General features: G+C 35.9%; 1 pseudogene; it reads left to right on the top strand.

Moving 5' to 3' along the window:
* Positions 1 to 10,185, top strand: part of LOC143405716 (glutamate dehydrogenase 1, mitochondrial-like) — a 32,025-nt pseudogene extending 21,840 nt beyond the window's left edge.
* The last annotated feature ends 6,645 nt before the right edge of the window (positions 10,186 to 16,830 follow it).

The raw sequence follows: 16,830 nt of genomic DNA, 5'->3' as shown, positions 1-16,830 counted from the left end.
GTTGAAGATCTGGGTGTGCTTTGGGAATATTTTCATGTGCCCGATGAACCGCTTTGAATGTTCTTGAGTTAGTTCAGTCTATCACTTGCATGCAACCTTCCCAACACTGATTTTACTATTGTGGCTACTTTTTTACTGATTATCTCTGTTAAAATTCTTATTGCTCTATCATTTTGGTGGTTAATGCTTCTATCATGGAGCTGTGAACACCTTCTTTGTTTCCTTCCATGAAGATCTTATTGTTTCCATCATTGTTCTTAGGTATTTGTTTCTGTAAGTTCTCTTATAAATACTTAGTTCCATCACATCAGAGTATCTGTTCGTCCATGAGTCTTGCTTATCTAGTTTGCCTCTCCTTCTAGGCTGAACCTTGTAACCACTGCACAAGAACAAGGATAGTGTCTCACTTCTCTCACACTGACACCCTTGCCTTATCAAAGGTGGTTAGGAGCCAGGGCATACTCTAGTCTTGGATTGCCCTTCTGGATGTAGAACCAGTGTTTCAGCAGCAAGCTGGGCTAGGAGTGATAGCAGCCCAGTATTAGTCTGTTACACCTAGGGTAGAGCTTCCACCCCTCAAATGAGAAGTTGGCTAGAGGAAAAGAACTTGGATCCTCTCAACTGTGCCTATTCAGAAGAGAGAGTCTACCATTAAGTTCTGGGGAATATGAGAAATACCAGTACCATGCCTTGCCAGAGTGAAATTGTAGTGGCAGACTGAAAAATGAGTGAAAAAGAAGCTCCCCCCTTTCTTGACTAGATCTGCCTACACTAGAGCTCATGGAGTCATTTCATAAGTCAAAACTTAGAAATGTGGGGGATATGTAGAAAAAGCAGGTCGTGGCTTAGATGTCACCAAGTAGCACTTACTATGACTTAGTAGATTTTCTTGAATGAATGTTATATTTTGTTATATGTTCTAACTCTATTTGTTATATGTTCTTATCACAGTTTTCAGAGCAATTAAATGAATGTTTGAAATAATTTGTCATAGTTAAGTTGCTATTTGTTGGGGGAGAGATTCTGTAATACTCTATTTTTCCATTTCAAAATTCAGTCTTCTGGTTTTACCCATTTAAAATAGTTTATAAATTTTATATCTCTTTTTGTCTACACATTAAGTTATAGATTTTAAATCTTTAGTCTTCATTTTCATCACCTTAGTATTGATGTACTTTACCTGTTGAAGAACCTCAGACGTTTTTCCTGTATATTTTCCTACATTTTGGTGTTGGATCACTCAGTCCAGCTGCACTCTCTTTCAGACATAAGTGGAAATAAAAAATCCAGGCTACTAGTTTCTAAACATGGGGCAAAACAAAGCCCACCAAACAGCTGAGGATGATGTGGTGATGGAGTCAAAAAGACACCTCTGGAGACCAGTTTGAGAAAACTTGATCAATGTTATTATTGCATAGGGAAGCCTTTTATGTATAGCCTTTCCTGGAAAATTTAGCTGAGGGTCATAATAATCCAATGAGCTTGTAACCCCCTAACAAATGGTGCTGATGGGCTAACAGGTCAGCAGCAAAATAGCAGAAGGAAAGGAACATGCTATGCATCTGAGGGTGGCCAGATTACCAAGGTGGGATGGGGGCTGGTTGTCGTCAGTGTACCAAACCACAAATATCCAGACTCAGTGTCCTGAGCCCTAAGAGACCTTCACATAAACAGTGTAGGCTGCTTTCCCGCTCATGGACCCAGCATCCTGGGGTTTGGTGTTTCCACACTTGTGATGTTGATCAGCATGTTCCTTTGCTCTCAATTGTTTCTACAAATTCGCAGCTGTCCTGAAACTGGGTCAGACTCAGTTTTGATTCCTTTGGTAGTACTGTGTGTGGAATTTAGCCAAATATAGCATCCCTCTGAATCACCTGCTGGGCTTATTAAAGCAAATATTACTGAGTGCTAGGTCCATACTTTCTGTTTCAATAAGTCTAAACCATGATTTGAGAATTTACATTTCTGGCAAATAGCAAAGTGATGCTCAGGCTGCTAGAAAACATATTTTGGATGTCTGGTGGCATCTCTTTTTGTATCCTAGTAGCTATTTGTGCATACTGTATATTTTCATTATTTATTTGTAAAAGTGACAATATTCTATTTTTTTCTTCTTTTTTTTTTTTTGACAGGGGGGAAGTACCAGGGATTGAATTTAGGGGCACATGGCTACTGAGCCACCTCCCCAGACCTATTTTGTGTTTTATTTGGAGATAGGGTCTATCTGAGTATACCAGTGCCTTGCTTTTGATGAGGCTGGCTTTGAACTCACAATTCTCCTGACTCAGCCTCCTGAGCTGTTGTGATTAGATGAATGTGCCACCATGCCTAGCTATTTTTTTCATTTTGTATTGGAATTTTGTAAAAATAAACATATACCCTTACCTACTATTTGGTTACCCCCAGTGTAGAATTAACTAAAAAAAAGTAGGATAATTTCTTGATATTTTTCTCTTTAATTTACTGATTTTAAGAAAATGAGGTGGTTCCCTATCTATTGAGGGTAATAAATTATAAAAATATATTATTAATAATTCTTAGCATTAAATATATTTGGTGATTCTAATCAATTTCAAGTATTATCATTATTGAAGCTGAAGTCATTACATTTTTGGCCAGGAGGAGATTCTTGAAGTTGACTTCTGGGTCCTAAAATTAGTCATTCTTTCTTTTTTGAGGGGGAGGGTTTTTGGGGGACGAAACTGGGGATTGAATTCAGGCATTCAAACACTGATTCACATCCGCAGCCATATTTTGTAGTTTGTTTAGAAATAGGGTCTCACTGAGTAGCTTAGCACCACATGATTACTGAGGCTGGTTTTAAACTCACAAACCTCCTGTGTCAGTCTCCTGAGCCCTTGAAATTATAGGAATGCACTACCATGCCTGGAAAAATCAGTCATTTCTTTTAGAAGCCCTATATAAGGTGTGACATTGGGTTGGTCATTGTTTCTATGTTCTTACCTGCAGAGGTTAGAAATATGTATATGTTTTAACTTTTTTGCTCTTCTTAACAAAGAACCTGACAAAAACAATTTTAGATTAGGAAAAAATTTATTCGTTCCTCATAGTTTTAGAAGTCTCATGGCATTGGTGGCCAATTTTATTCCTCAGGACCTGAGGGAAGGCAGGACATAATGGCAAAAGGCTATAGTGGAGAAAAGTGACCTAGAATGTTGCACTGAGAAGAAGAGAGACAGTGCTGTGCTCAACAAGGACAAAATATAAATCCTAAAGCTATGCATGTCCCCATGGACCCACCTCCTCCAGCTGCACCCTATCTGCCTTCAGTTACCACCAAGTTAATACCAACCAAGGAATTAATGAACTGATTAAGGTTAAACCTCTCATAACCCAATCATTTCACCTCTAAACTTTCTTGCATTGTCTCACACATGAACTTTTGGGAACACCTAATATTTACAAAATACCCAATGCACAGATTTAAGATAAGGTAAAAACACTTCACAGGCTCTTATTTGTATAAATTTTGGCTTGAGACTGTACTGTGTTTAAATCTTCCATTATATCTCTTTTCCTGTGTTCCAAGAATTCAGTCTTTCAAGGACATAAGTGAATATAAAATTAGACAATTTGATTTTTATTTATTCATTTTTATCCCATATTATAAAGATAATAATATAATATAGGATACTAATATCAGTGAGTAATGACACTAATACTATTTAAAACATTAGAATATGTCTTTTTGTATATACTCTCACCATCTTAATAGTATTTGGTGCTGGAGTGATTTACTGACACTTCACTTCTTTTAGAAATCTTCTAGAGGAACTTATCTGTCTGACTCCTTCCCTATTGATGGGGACTGAAGAGCCCAGTGAGACAAAAGAAGGGACACAGGGGTTCCAAAACTTGGTGCAGCATTTGTTATTGGCAAGCATAACATTTTATAATTTACAGTGGGTTCCCAACTATGGAAGAAAACCTTGGAGTTAGGCAGACAAAATACTAAAATATCTTTAAAAAAATAACAATTCCATGTTTACATTTATATCCTTAATCTTTGTCCTAGATCTATACCAGCAGCTAAACATAAGATAACAGGAACATTCCTCAAAATAAATCCATCACAAGGAAAAAACAGGAAGCATGTCCACAATCTCAAGAGGAACTTATGGAAAATCTGACCATGTAACCTGAGTATGTTCTGAGAACAGTTGGCTATTCTTGCTTGATCTAGCCTGCCAAGAGCTCAGAGGATATTAACTCCTTAACATTTGCAGCTTAACCACAGTCCTTAAGATCTCAGACAACTCCATCACCACCCTGCTGGAAAGAGGGTACAAAGAAGTGTAAGACACGTCCATGTTCTCCAAACCTATGTGTCAGCCTTGCTGATATGTGTAGTATCATTCTGGTATAGGAAGGCATGGTCATAGAATCTGAGATTAAGTTCTTCTTTATTAGTAATGTGATCATTTTATTTCATATTTCCTAAAATAAAACCTTTTTTTCCACTTTCCACTCCCATTAGGTATAGCTTCCTTCTTTCATAGAGTTCTTTGACACTTCTGGCCTCCCTTTCTACTGTATTAGTCAGATGGAGTAATTCAGAGAACTCAAACTAATAAGGTGGATGAATGGATGCATGGATTTATATTAGAGCATGGAGGGGAGTAAGGGAGAGTGTATTCATTTTAAGGAACTGACTCACATAAGTATGGGAGCTGGCAAGTCTGAAATTTGTAGGGAAGGCCAACAATCTAGAAACTCATGCAAAATTCACATGTTATTCACAGTCTTTTCTGATAAGGCCTCTCATTAATTTAATACTGCCCACCATTTATGGAGGATAATCTGCTTTATTTAAAATCATCTGAGTGTAAATGTTAATTACATCCACAGAGACTCTCAAGCAACATCTAAATTAGTATTAGACTACACAGCTGGGCAGCTAACCTTAGCCAAGTTGACACATCAAATTATCATCACACCTACATTGAACATTAAATTTGTTGTCCAAATTGAGATTTTCTTCTGAGAATAAGGAGTTATAGATTATAAATAAATCAATATAATTTTATAAACAGACTATTATATGATTTTATTCATTGACAATTTATTTATCATTGTTTAACCTACAAAATAGTCCTAGTAAAATTATTCTAAATAATATTAACATTTATCTATGTTTATTAATGCAAAACAAAAAACTGTTTGGTTGAGTTTAAGAAAACTAATGGGATTCACAGTAAATGTTCATGTATATTATTTAGTATTATAGTCATAAAATTGGGTATTTATGTATTTCTGAAAAAAAGACATTTAAAAATTTAATTGTATTATTTTTAATTATCATAAAATTGTGTTTATTTTTGAAAGTTGCATTTTATGGTTGCTAAATTTTAAAACATTGAAAATTTTTTTAAAAATGATTTTTTTCAATAGCTGCTTTTCTCTTGAATTAAGATTTAAAAATTTTAGAATAGACTCTCAAATCATAAATGCTAAGGTATCTGTTCATTTCAAAGCAAATTCTACCAAATTGAGATTTTTAAAATATTCTAATTCTTAAAATATAATTTAATATGTAAACATTCCAACCCATTTATCTCACAGATACTTTCATATTTAATTCATTTAGAATACTTCTAGTTAAGAAAATTTTTATAAGACAAGGCTTATTACATAAGTTGTATATATTTTAAAGGTCTTGATAATTTTACCAACTTTATATGCTCTTAACTTTTAGACATTCTTTGGTTCATTTAATTCTTTCATATATTATAAACCTAAGAAAAAAATCTATTCTCTCTTTAAATTCTACATACTTAATTAGAAAATTAATTTGGCCTGCAATTATAAAATACCTTAAATTGGGTAACTGAAATAATAAGCATTTATTTCTTGTAGTTCTTGATGCTAAGAGTACTTTAGACCAAAATGCTGGCAGATACATTATCTGACAAGAGCCTGCTTCCTGGTTGCAGAACTGCTTTGACCTTTTGTTCTTATAGGGCCCTTTCTTCCCGTACCCTTAGGTCCTGAAAGGAAGAAAGCAAGAGACCAGAATTATCTTGTTTCATCTTTTATAAAGGCATTAATGTAATCATGAAGCTCCTCACTACAAGACCTAATCAAACCTTAATCATTTCCCAGATGCCATACCTTCAAATACCATCAACATAATCATTTGAGAGGAGGGACACATATTTTTAATCCATAGCTATTAACAACTGAGTTTGAACAGAATCAAATCAAGATTTAGAAAGTGATTGAAAATCATCAATGATATTTATTTTGCCAAGTGGATCTTAAAAAATTCAAAGAATTCTAAGACAGCAAAACAAAAAGAAGACATGTACTATGAGGAAGTATTTTTAAATATGGCATCATCTTTATCACAAAAGTATTTTAAATTCATCTTTTAAGTTTCTTTCTGAGTTGAAATAGCAATTACAGCAATATCAGGTATTTCATGTTGTACAGGATGAACATTCAAAGCTTTACTTTGAGTTCACTAAATAGATGGAGCAATCAACCAATTATTGGAATTGATTTTTCTATTTGACACTGATAGAAAGCTAAAATAATTACACTGTGAATTTTTTTCTTTTAATGGAGGCAACAAAATTACATTGATCACTTTATCTTAACTGTGTAAAACAATTTTGAATCAGAACTGAGATATTTTTTTAAATGACATTTGATCTAGATGAAAAGTCATGCTTTATAGAGTAACATATAAAATATTTTTCTACCTGCTTTTATTCCACTGGTGTTTGAGCAAGTCATAAGCAGAGGCAGCAGAATTGAGTATTTCTTCTGGGTAGTCTCTTTGACAGTCAGGTGTCAGTTATGGTACTTATAAAAGCTAGGTTACTACTAAGTGTCTTTCAGAGGTAACTACATGTTAAATTGATAACTGGCTTCACTGCTTGTGCATCTCATACATGACCCTATGAGCTCATGCCAGAGCCTGAATAAAAATTAGAAATGTGTCTCAGCTTGTTTCAATAGTCCCATAAAAATCACTGGAGACTGAAAAATCTAGGATACAAAATAAATTGGTTAGGGCACTGAAACAGTGGGCATAAATTGGGATTGTTTTGGGGAAACTGATACACATGGACAATTTACCAAATGTTTTCTTTCAAAAATATAACACCAAATTCTTGATTACTGTTTTCACATCAAAAAGGCTATTCCCCCCAAAAAGATTTACTTGTCTGTGAATATTTAGTAATTCCCACAGTTTAATGCACTCAGAAAATAATGTGAAGTACTCTTAATAGTCCATTTTATTCATTGTGTCATTTCTTTTGTTTCTGGAACATTTTCTATTCATCTGAAAACGTTTATGAAATTTTGTATGCTTTCAATTTTGGGGGGGTTGATACTGGGGATTGAACTGTGTGTCACTCAAACACTGAACCACATTCCCACCTCAAATTTGTATTTTATTTAGAGACAGGTTCTCACGGAGTTCATTAGCACCTCACTTTTGCTGAGGCTGGATTTGAACATTTGTCCTCCTGCCCCAGCCTCCTGAACTGCTAGGATTGCCACAGCACCTAGCTGTGTGCTTTAACTTTTAAACTAAAGATAATAATATAATAAAACATGCAATTATTTTCCCTGAAATTAGTACTTTTGTTTAGTACAAATATACAGTAATTAAAAATGAAAGTTGAAAATGAAAGCAACTTTTATATATATTTGAAAATTTGATTATCTATGATGATATTGCTTTATATATTATTACAGAATTAATTGAAAGATTACTTTATATCTTATGACTACAAGATCCTTGAGAACTAGGTATGTGACAAGGCTCTTTCAAAGAGCTATTTCTGGAATATTAAGTCATTTGATCTCCTAGGTTTTTGGCAAATAGGCACTGAACCATATCTTAGTGACCAACTTCATTTTTTCTTAAATAATACATTAGTAGAAATACAATGTCTACATATGACTTTTCATGTTACTTTCCCTTTGTACCCAATAATCATATATTTTCAGGGAATTTCAGGTATACTTTCTATAATAACCATAAGAAGGACATCATTAATAATACATAGAATTATAGCATGTGACAAAAGTTATCACATTAAAAAAATTATTAAGGGCAATGAGGTACCTTGGATTATTCCTAGAAACTGAAAAAAAATGTTAATGGAAAAATGGATAAAATATTGTTGTGTTCAAAATAATAAATCAATTTTAATTTCTAAATTTGATATGTTGCCATGATTTTAAAGGTGTGCACTTTAGAGGCAACTGGGTGAAGTGTGTACAGAAACTCTATTGTGTTTACAAATGTATTTTGTAAATCTAAATTTACTCCAAAATAAGCTTAAGGCATAAAAGCCAACATTTGTTGATTTGAGAATTATAATTTGGAAGTAGGTTTTCTGTGTAATGACTTGGAAAACAATGAAATTTTTTCATTACCTTTAAAAATCCAGACTCCATGAAATAAAGATACATGGAAATAACATAGTCATAGAAACTATGCGGTTTTATTTTTTTAACATTGGCTTGCTGTTTATGAACTTGTTCTACTACTTAGTTATAGGCTTTCTCTGATTCCTTTAAGGCATTTGTATATTCTTTGATCATTTTCTATAACACTTTCTTTTTTAAAAAAAATTACTTGTATATGGATGCAATGACTATTTATTTTTATGTTGTGCTGAGGTACAAATCCCACGCCTCACTTGTGCTAGGCAAGTGTTCTTCGACTGAGCTACAACTCCAGCGCCTGCACAAGGTCCTTTAACTCTCCCTCTGTCCCAGCCTCGGAGCGCACCTCTTCTGTGGCTGCTCATCTCTCATCTCTACTTACTGCCATGTATTGCCACCAGGTGAAGCACTGTTGTTGTCTTGCGCCAGACCTGGACCCGCTGTGCTGGCCTCTGCAGTTGCCAACTTGGCTGTGCTGCTGGGCTGGGTCAGTGACAACCCGACGCCTCCCTGCATCCCTGCAGCTTCTTCAACCATGGTGCTAGCATCATGGAGAATAAGCTGGTGGAGGACCTGAAGACCCGGGAGAGCAAAGAACAGAAGCGGAACCCATTGCGAGGCATTCAATTAATCATCAAGCCCTGTAACCATGTGCTGAACATCTGAGATCATTGAGGGCTACTGGGCCCAGCACAGCCAGCACCACATGCCCTGCAAGGAGGTATCCACTGATGTGAGTGTAGATGAAGTAAAACCATTGGCTTTTCTGATGACTTATAAGTGTGCGGTGGTTGATGTGCCATTTGGGGTGCTGGCACTATGATATTAATATACATGCCTGTGTTACTTGTAAACCCGTCAGTCAAGGAGGCATCCATGAATGCATCTCTGCTACTGGCTGTTGTGTTTTATGGAATTGAATAATTCATCAATGAAGCTTCTTACATGAGCATTTTAGGTATGACACCAGAATTTGGAGAAAAAACATTTGTGCTTCAGGGTTTTGGTAATGTAGGCCTGCACTCTATGAGATATTTACATCATTTTGGTGCTAAATGTGTTGGTGTTGGAGAATCTGATGGGAGTGTATGGAATCCACATGGTATTGAACCAAAGGAACTGGAAGATTTCAGACTGCAGCATGGATCAATTCTGGACTTCCTCAAGGCAAAAGTCTATGAAGGAAGCATCTTGGAGGCTGATCATGACCTACTGTTCCTGCCTGAAAATGAGAAGCAGTTGACAAAATCCAATGCACCCGGAGTCAAAGCCAAGATCATTGCTGAATGTCCCAATGGACCAACCACTCCAGAAGCTGATAAGATTTCCCTGGAGAGGTACATCATTGTTATTCCAGATCTCTACTTAAATGCTGGCAGAGTAACAGTATCTTACTTTGAGTGGCTGAAGAATCTAAATCATGTCAGCTATGGCCAATTAACCATCAAATATGAAAGGGAGTCTAACTACCACTTGCTCATGTCTGTGCAAGAGAGTTAAGAAAGGAAATTTGGAAAGCATGGTGGAACAATTTCTGTTGTACCAACTGCAGAGTTCCAGGACAGGATATCCAGTGCATCAGAGAAAGACATTGTGCATTTTGGCTTAGCCTACACCATGGAGCATTCAGCTAGGCAAATTATGTGTACAGCCATGAAGTATAACCTGGGCTTGCGCATGAGAACAGCTGCCTATGTCAATGCTATTGAGAAAGTCTTCAAAGTGTACAATGAAGCTGGTGTGACCTTCACATAGATGGATCATGGTTAACTTCCTCACCACCCTCTGAACTTCTGCTGACCTATCACAAGTTTACATGTAACTGCAGAAATCTTTCTCTCCTGACTCATTAAACAATGGACACAGTTCTCAACTAATCAATCTGATTCAGCCCCGTAAGAAGAAGAAAAAAAAAAGTTTAGGGTATCATGTACAATCTGAGGAGTGTGAAAGTAGAAATAACCTCTTCCAGAAAGGCACTTAGGCAATTTTCTTTTAAATAAAAATTATTTTCCACCTGGGGAAAAAAGTGAAAGGTCCTTTAAATGGTCCCCAGTATGCTGCCCACTCTCCATGACCCCACTCCCTTTGTGATGTACTAGACACAAAATGTCAATAATAGGACTCATTGGTTTGGAATGAAGGCATTAAGGATAGTTTTGTTCAGTTACTTGAGGTATTAGGTCAAGTTCTAGACAGGATTGACCTATTGTTAATTAGTATGAATAAAGATGAATATAACTTAAATAGCTTTTCTATAATTGAGCTAAAGCAATTTAGAATTGATTACCGCCAAATAATAGAAATGCTCCATTTCCAAAATGGATTCTAGCATGACAACTCTTATATTTGTATAAATATTAAAAGACTGTAGGAAGGGAACTCTGTAGTTTGCTGAAACTGTTATGCTAGTCTTATGAATGGCCTTCTGCTTCTGTTGCCAACTTTAGTAATTTTAGTTAACATTCATAACAGGAAATAGAAATATATTATTATTAAAGAATATAGACACTTAAAACAACAGGCCCAGATCTGAATGACTTTTGTAGAATAACTGTCAGGCTTAGAGATTTCTGTTTTGCTTGACAATCTTTGCTCAGAATTGGATTATTAATCTTTTATTAATAGAATTTAAAACTCTACTTCTTTGTGGTATAGCAGTATTATTCCAATTTTGGCAGGGGAGTGTGGAAAAAAAGGATAATTTTTTTCAGACAAATTTAAAATCTTTTTATCATTTAATATTTCAAAATATTACATTTGTTTTAATGAATGAAATGAAACTTTTATTATTCTGTGCTAGAAGAGTATTAAAAGTTCTATTTTATGGACACTCTTACCATTTATCTGGTTATTATTTCGTGGCCATAAAAGTGAAAATAAAAGAGAATAGATTGTATATATTGTGAATGTATTTATTCATTTAGTTAGTTAGTTTCTTTTTATGTGGTGCTGGGAACTGAACCCAGGGCCTCACACATGAAAGGCAAGAACTCTACCACTGAGCTACAACCACAGCCCAATTTTGCACTCCTTATTAACTGGCCCTTTACTTTTATGTAATCTTCATTAAACCTATGTGATGGATTGAAATTCTTTTTGTAAATGCAGCTGGGAGAGTAACAGGAATCTTCATACTGTTGCAGTAATTCACTTGCAGGTCAGCATGGGAAAAGAAAGAAGAAGCAGAGCAAGCGAAGCAGCAGTAGAAAAAAAGTCCTTTATTGTGTACAAGCAATCTTTTTATAGTATTGTGAACAAAGAAGGCAGCCTTCCAACATCAATAAATCAGGTCTTTCAGCTAATTAAACATAGCATACAGAAGTTTTACTTTCTAATCAGAAGTAACCCGCTTCTCATGGCTAATCTATTCTCGGCCCGGAGTATGTTGAGCTCTGCTCTTTGTTAAGAACAGATAATAAAATTTTTTCTCAGCGCCCTCCTAGCCCACTTGGCAGACTTCCCGTTTGCAGGCAACTCCTCCCAAGGACAGCAGACACCTCGTTTTCAAGCATGTCCGCTGTTACCTGATCTAAACCTTGAAGGAGCCTCTTGTTTGCAAGTAGGCCCTCCCAAGGACAGCAGACACCTCATTTTCAAGCATGTCCACTGTTACCTATCTATACCTTGACAGAATATCCCATTTGCAGGCAGACTCCATCAAGACAGTAATAGTAACGCAGTTATATCTGATTCTCTACATCATACTATTCCTGAGACAATGGGGCAGAAAGAATAAGAGTCCTTTTTATTCATTACACACAATTTGTTTCGCATTTTTAGCAGCTTCCAGAAAATGCTGACACTTTTCATGGACAGGTGGTAAAGTTCATATTATTTCCACTTTTTTTTTGGGAAAGAGTACTAGACCACACTAGGTGACCTAGAGCAGATCCTCGTGGGGAGACCAGCTTGCATAAATTCCCCTTGTCCTTGTTCTAGACTTGAAATGGCATTCTACAGAACCCTAAAATGCTAGTTGTTCTCTGTTACCAGATTAATGTGTTAACTGATTTAGTGCAGAACACTCACTTATTGTGTACTTCATTCATCATATGCCAGGAACTTTGGGGGCTCTGGGGAACATGCTTCACAACATGTCATTGGTCAATTAGGTAACTAAAATTTCTTAGATGGCATGGAATTCTGTATTCTGTTAAATTCCTCCTAGTTTCCATCTGTCCATCAGCACCATGCAGTCTTGATTTCTTGGCTCATAAACCTTGAAATTGAATCGAGTGTTTCAGCTTTATTCCACTTTTTAAAAATTGATTTGCCATTGTTATTCCTTTGCTTTTCCGTATAAATTACAGAATATTCTTATCTATAGCTACAGAGAAAAAAATTTATTGTAATTTTGGTAACAACTACAGTAACCTGTATATCAATTTGGGGTGAAATGGCATCTTCTCATCCATTAACTTTCTACCAGGTGGTTTTCCTTGGTCTGGCTCTAGCTCCATGGAAGGTTCTTTCTGATTGTACTTTTTTCAGTTCACAGCCTGTTTTATAAATCACTTCCTATTTTTTTTTCTCAAGCCAAGTGCTTTTAACCTGAAAACATTAATTTCACATCATTTCTCCTTGATGAGAATTGATCATCACTTTGTGCTAGAGTTTGTGATATAATTAATCACACCATACAACTACTTCACCCACAAATTCAGCATACCTTCCCTGATTTTATCCAAAACTTTTAATTTTTTGGCTAATAATTATACCTACTTTTAGGCATCTTTGCTTTCTGGTTATGCTAGGCTCAGCCAATAGTGCTAGTACTTGGCTTTCTTTATTGGGCCATTTTCCTCAGAGAATCAGTTTCAATTTTTGTGCTGGGAATTGAATCCAGAACTTGGTTTGGCCAAGCACATATGCTATTAGTGAAATATATCCCTACATCTCCTACCCTGATTTTTAAATGCTTCTTTAAAAAACTTATATGTAGCATGATAATCAGAGTAAGGCCACCTGATCTTCAGAGTCTGGGTGGTTGGCTGGTGTCTCTCACTTATCAATAGGCAAAATTTATATCTTGGAAAATGAGTAAATGGATCATGGACTTTCAGTATAGCTGCAGAACAGTTTTCATCTTTAAGTGGCATGTGTATTATTGAAGCTTTTTTTGAAGTATTTTTATTGTTGATGAACTTACATATCTATTTATATTCAATGCTGAAAATTGCATCTGGTGCATCACACATGCTAGGCAAGTGCTCATCCACTGAGCCATAACCACAGCCCACAGTTGAAGCATTTATTGAGATATCTGAGAGGATTGTGTTGGCCGTCCACCTGCTTCATGACTGTAGGTCCCTTTGCAGTTCTGTGTTTCACGGATGGGTGGCTGTTCTTTCATAGTAGGGATTTAAAACTTCTTCCCATTTGTTAATTTAGTCTCATCACACTGTAACTTTTCTTATTACATTTTCCTTGGTTTTGGGTATGGGAATCTCTTTAAGAAAGTCTTTAGTCTGTTTTGATCTGACCAATCACCAATGAATTTTTGTTCACTACAATTCATTTTTCCTTTAAGCATTAAGTGCTTTCATGAACTCTATTTTCTATTTTCTGACTTTTGAGCTATAAGATGAACTTCTGATTACTACTTTTAGATTACACTATACTGGGGCCTTTAACTGAGTTTTCTTTCAATATGTTTCTACATGGGTGAGCTGAGAGAAAAAAAAATGGTTTCAACACAGACATTGTCCTGGGGAAGAATCTCCTGCATCTCTTGGCCTTAGGCCTAATCACAAAAGCTACAGGATTTCTCTCTTTTTCAGGAGGGAGGCTGTCAAGAAAAGTCTGGCAATGGATAAGAAAATAGCTCTTCAGAACATTATGGTCTCTAATTATCAAAAAATAAAATTGAAATCTGCTTTGCACAGATTGCTCTGGAGGAGGTTGGTGACTGCATTCCAGTTCCTAGAAGAATACTGTCATGAATGGCAGATTATCTCAGTTATGCATTCTTTATTGATAATCTGGCTGCATTTGTGGTGGTAAGACTGAGAAAAGAACTAAAGCAAAACCACTCCAAGGTTCAGCAGAAGAGGCTAAAGAGAATAATCTTAAGAGGGTATTTTTATATGTGTATACTGATCAATAGTTTGCCTTATTTAGAAATTGAATAGTTTTAATGTTAATGATATCTAGTATAAGTAATTCATTTTCAAAAGAGGCACAACAAGTAGGATATTTATAGGTTACCTGGTGAGTACAGAGAGGACTTTTATACTGGACTTAATTATTATTTTTTTAGATGTTTTTAAATTGTTGATGGATTTTTACTTTTTATTTATTCATTTATATGTGATCTGAGAATTGAACCCAGTACCTCACACATGCTAGGCAAGTGCTCCCCCAAGCTACAACTCCCACCCCTGAACTTAATTATTTATGTCTGTCATTCAGATGACTAAAAGTAGGCATGAAAATCAGGAATGTTTATGTAACATTTAACTTAAGAGAGAGTTTTTCCCAAGGACAATGCTTGATGTTTTTAATCAGCCAGTGCTGCTGCTTTTCAGTCTTTTTGAATCTAAGTGAAGTAGACATTATCAGGATTGAACAGTCTCCTTCCATTTTGGCAAAGCCTCTTTTTCCCCTATGCAATACCAAGCAGGAGTGTGGACAGCTCTTTTTGATGTTGTATTCTAAGTTATTTTCTGTAGCTTCTTTATATTAGGTCAGTTCTCCAGAAATATATTTTACTTCATTGTCCTTCACTGTAATATTGGTATTCCTTAACAAATGAATTTTATTAGAAAGTTTTTCAAAAAGCTTTGACACTTTAAGTAAAATGCACATAGGTTTGGCATGACATTACTAGAACTTTTCCTTTATTCTCTCCCTAAATATTGTTTTCTGTTGGTCATCACAAACTCATTCATGTAGCATTAATAATAAACTCACAGGCTGGGATTGTGGCTCAGTGGTTGAGCACTTGCCCTGCATGCATGAGGCACTGGGATCGATCCTCAGCACCACAACAATAAACAAAGAAACAAATAAATAAGTAAAAGTTATTGTGTCCATTTATAACTAAAAATAATTAAAAATAAAAATAACAAACTCACAACAACTCATATCGATATAAATTCATTCACATAAGCCCATCATACTATTTTAAACTCATCGATGGTCCATTTAAACCTCTAGGGGATGGTTTTGCATTCTATGTTTGCATTTAACTTTTTCCTTCTCCCTCCTCTTTTTTTCCTTTTCATGCTGACTGAAGCAGTATTTGTACCTATCAGTCAGCAGCAGTTGGAAGCAGTGCCTTAGAAGTGATAGGATAGGTTCCCTGCTCTCTGGGATTTTAGGATGGAGGAGTGGTACAGTACTGGTGCAGTGACAGTGGTGTGGGGGTTTGAGCCATGCTGGGAAGTGGTGCAGTCTTTGGGGTAAGGCAGAGAGCCTGGGAAATCCCTCTGTTCAAGGTTGGGGTGGGCTTCCTGGCATCAACTGGGTGCAGAGAAGAGGAAGAGACAGGCAAGGAAGTACTCCAAGCAGAGGTCTGAGGCGATAAGGCATGAGCTGTGGCAACCCAAGGAGCCAGAGTCCTTAGTGTCTCTCATGACTGTATTCTAGATCAGCATTTCCAGAGGTTTTATGACTGTTTTAAAACTGCTTGCCATCACACAAAATGTTTTTAGGCTTGTACCTAATCTTTAAAAAAATGGAAGGGAGCCTGGCATGGTGGTACACCCCCATAATCCCAGTGAATTGGGAGAGTGAGGCAGGAGGACTGCAAGTTCGAGGCCAGCCAGCCTCAGCAACTTAGTGAGACCTTTTGTTAAAAAAAAAAGACTGGGAGTGGATGAAGCTCAGTGGTTAAATTCCCTGAGAGGTTCAATTCCCAGCAGGGAAACAAAGAAAAAAAAGAAAGAGGGAAGGAAGGAAGAAAAAGAAAAAAATGGTAGGGGGTTATTGGCCTTCTCTTTCTTTGTATGTTAAAATATTTTAATATAAAAAGATCAATAAGTACTCTTACTTCTGCAGAGGAGGTAGAACATTTACCTGGTGATCCATTTCTACCTTCACCACACCATACACTGGAGTAGACATTTTGGGACCTAGAGTACAGGATTCACAAATAGCATCTTTGTAAGCATGTAAAGTCCTGTTTCAAGGAATATGGATTTAATTCTAGAGTCTTTATTTTATTACCTGTTTAAGAAATTTGATTGAAATGACAACACCAAAAAGGAACTAATAAGTATTTTCCAACCAGATACACTTTAGAAAAACAGCAAATCTTACTCTTCCTAATTATTATTTGTTTGGGATCTTTTTGGCTGAAATAAAGTAATGTCACTCTTAACTTATTGTGTCTTTGGTCATGATAAGGCTCTTAAAACCCAGGAGCATGATATATTTCTTAAAAATAAACAGAAA

This window comes from Callospermophilus lateralis, chromosome 8 (assembly GCF_048772815.1).
Source record: "Callospermophilus lateralis isolate mCalLat2 chromosome 8, mCalLat2.hap1, whole genome shotgun sequence".
NCBI lineage: Eukaryota > Metazoa > Chordata > Mammalia > Rodentia > Sciuridae > Callospermophilus > Callospermophilus lateralis.
Note: the sequence above shows the minus strand (reverse complement) of the source record. Positions and strands in the feature narration are given on the sequence as shown.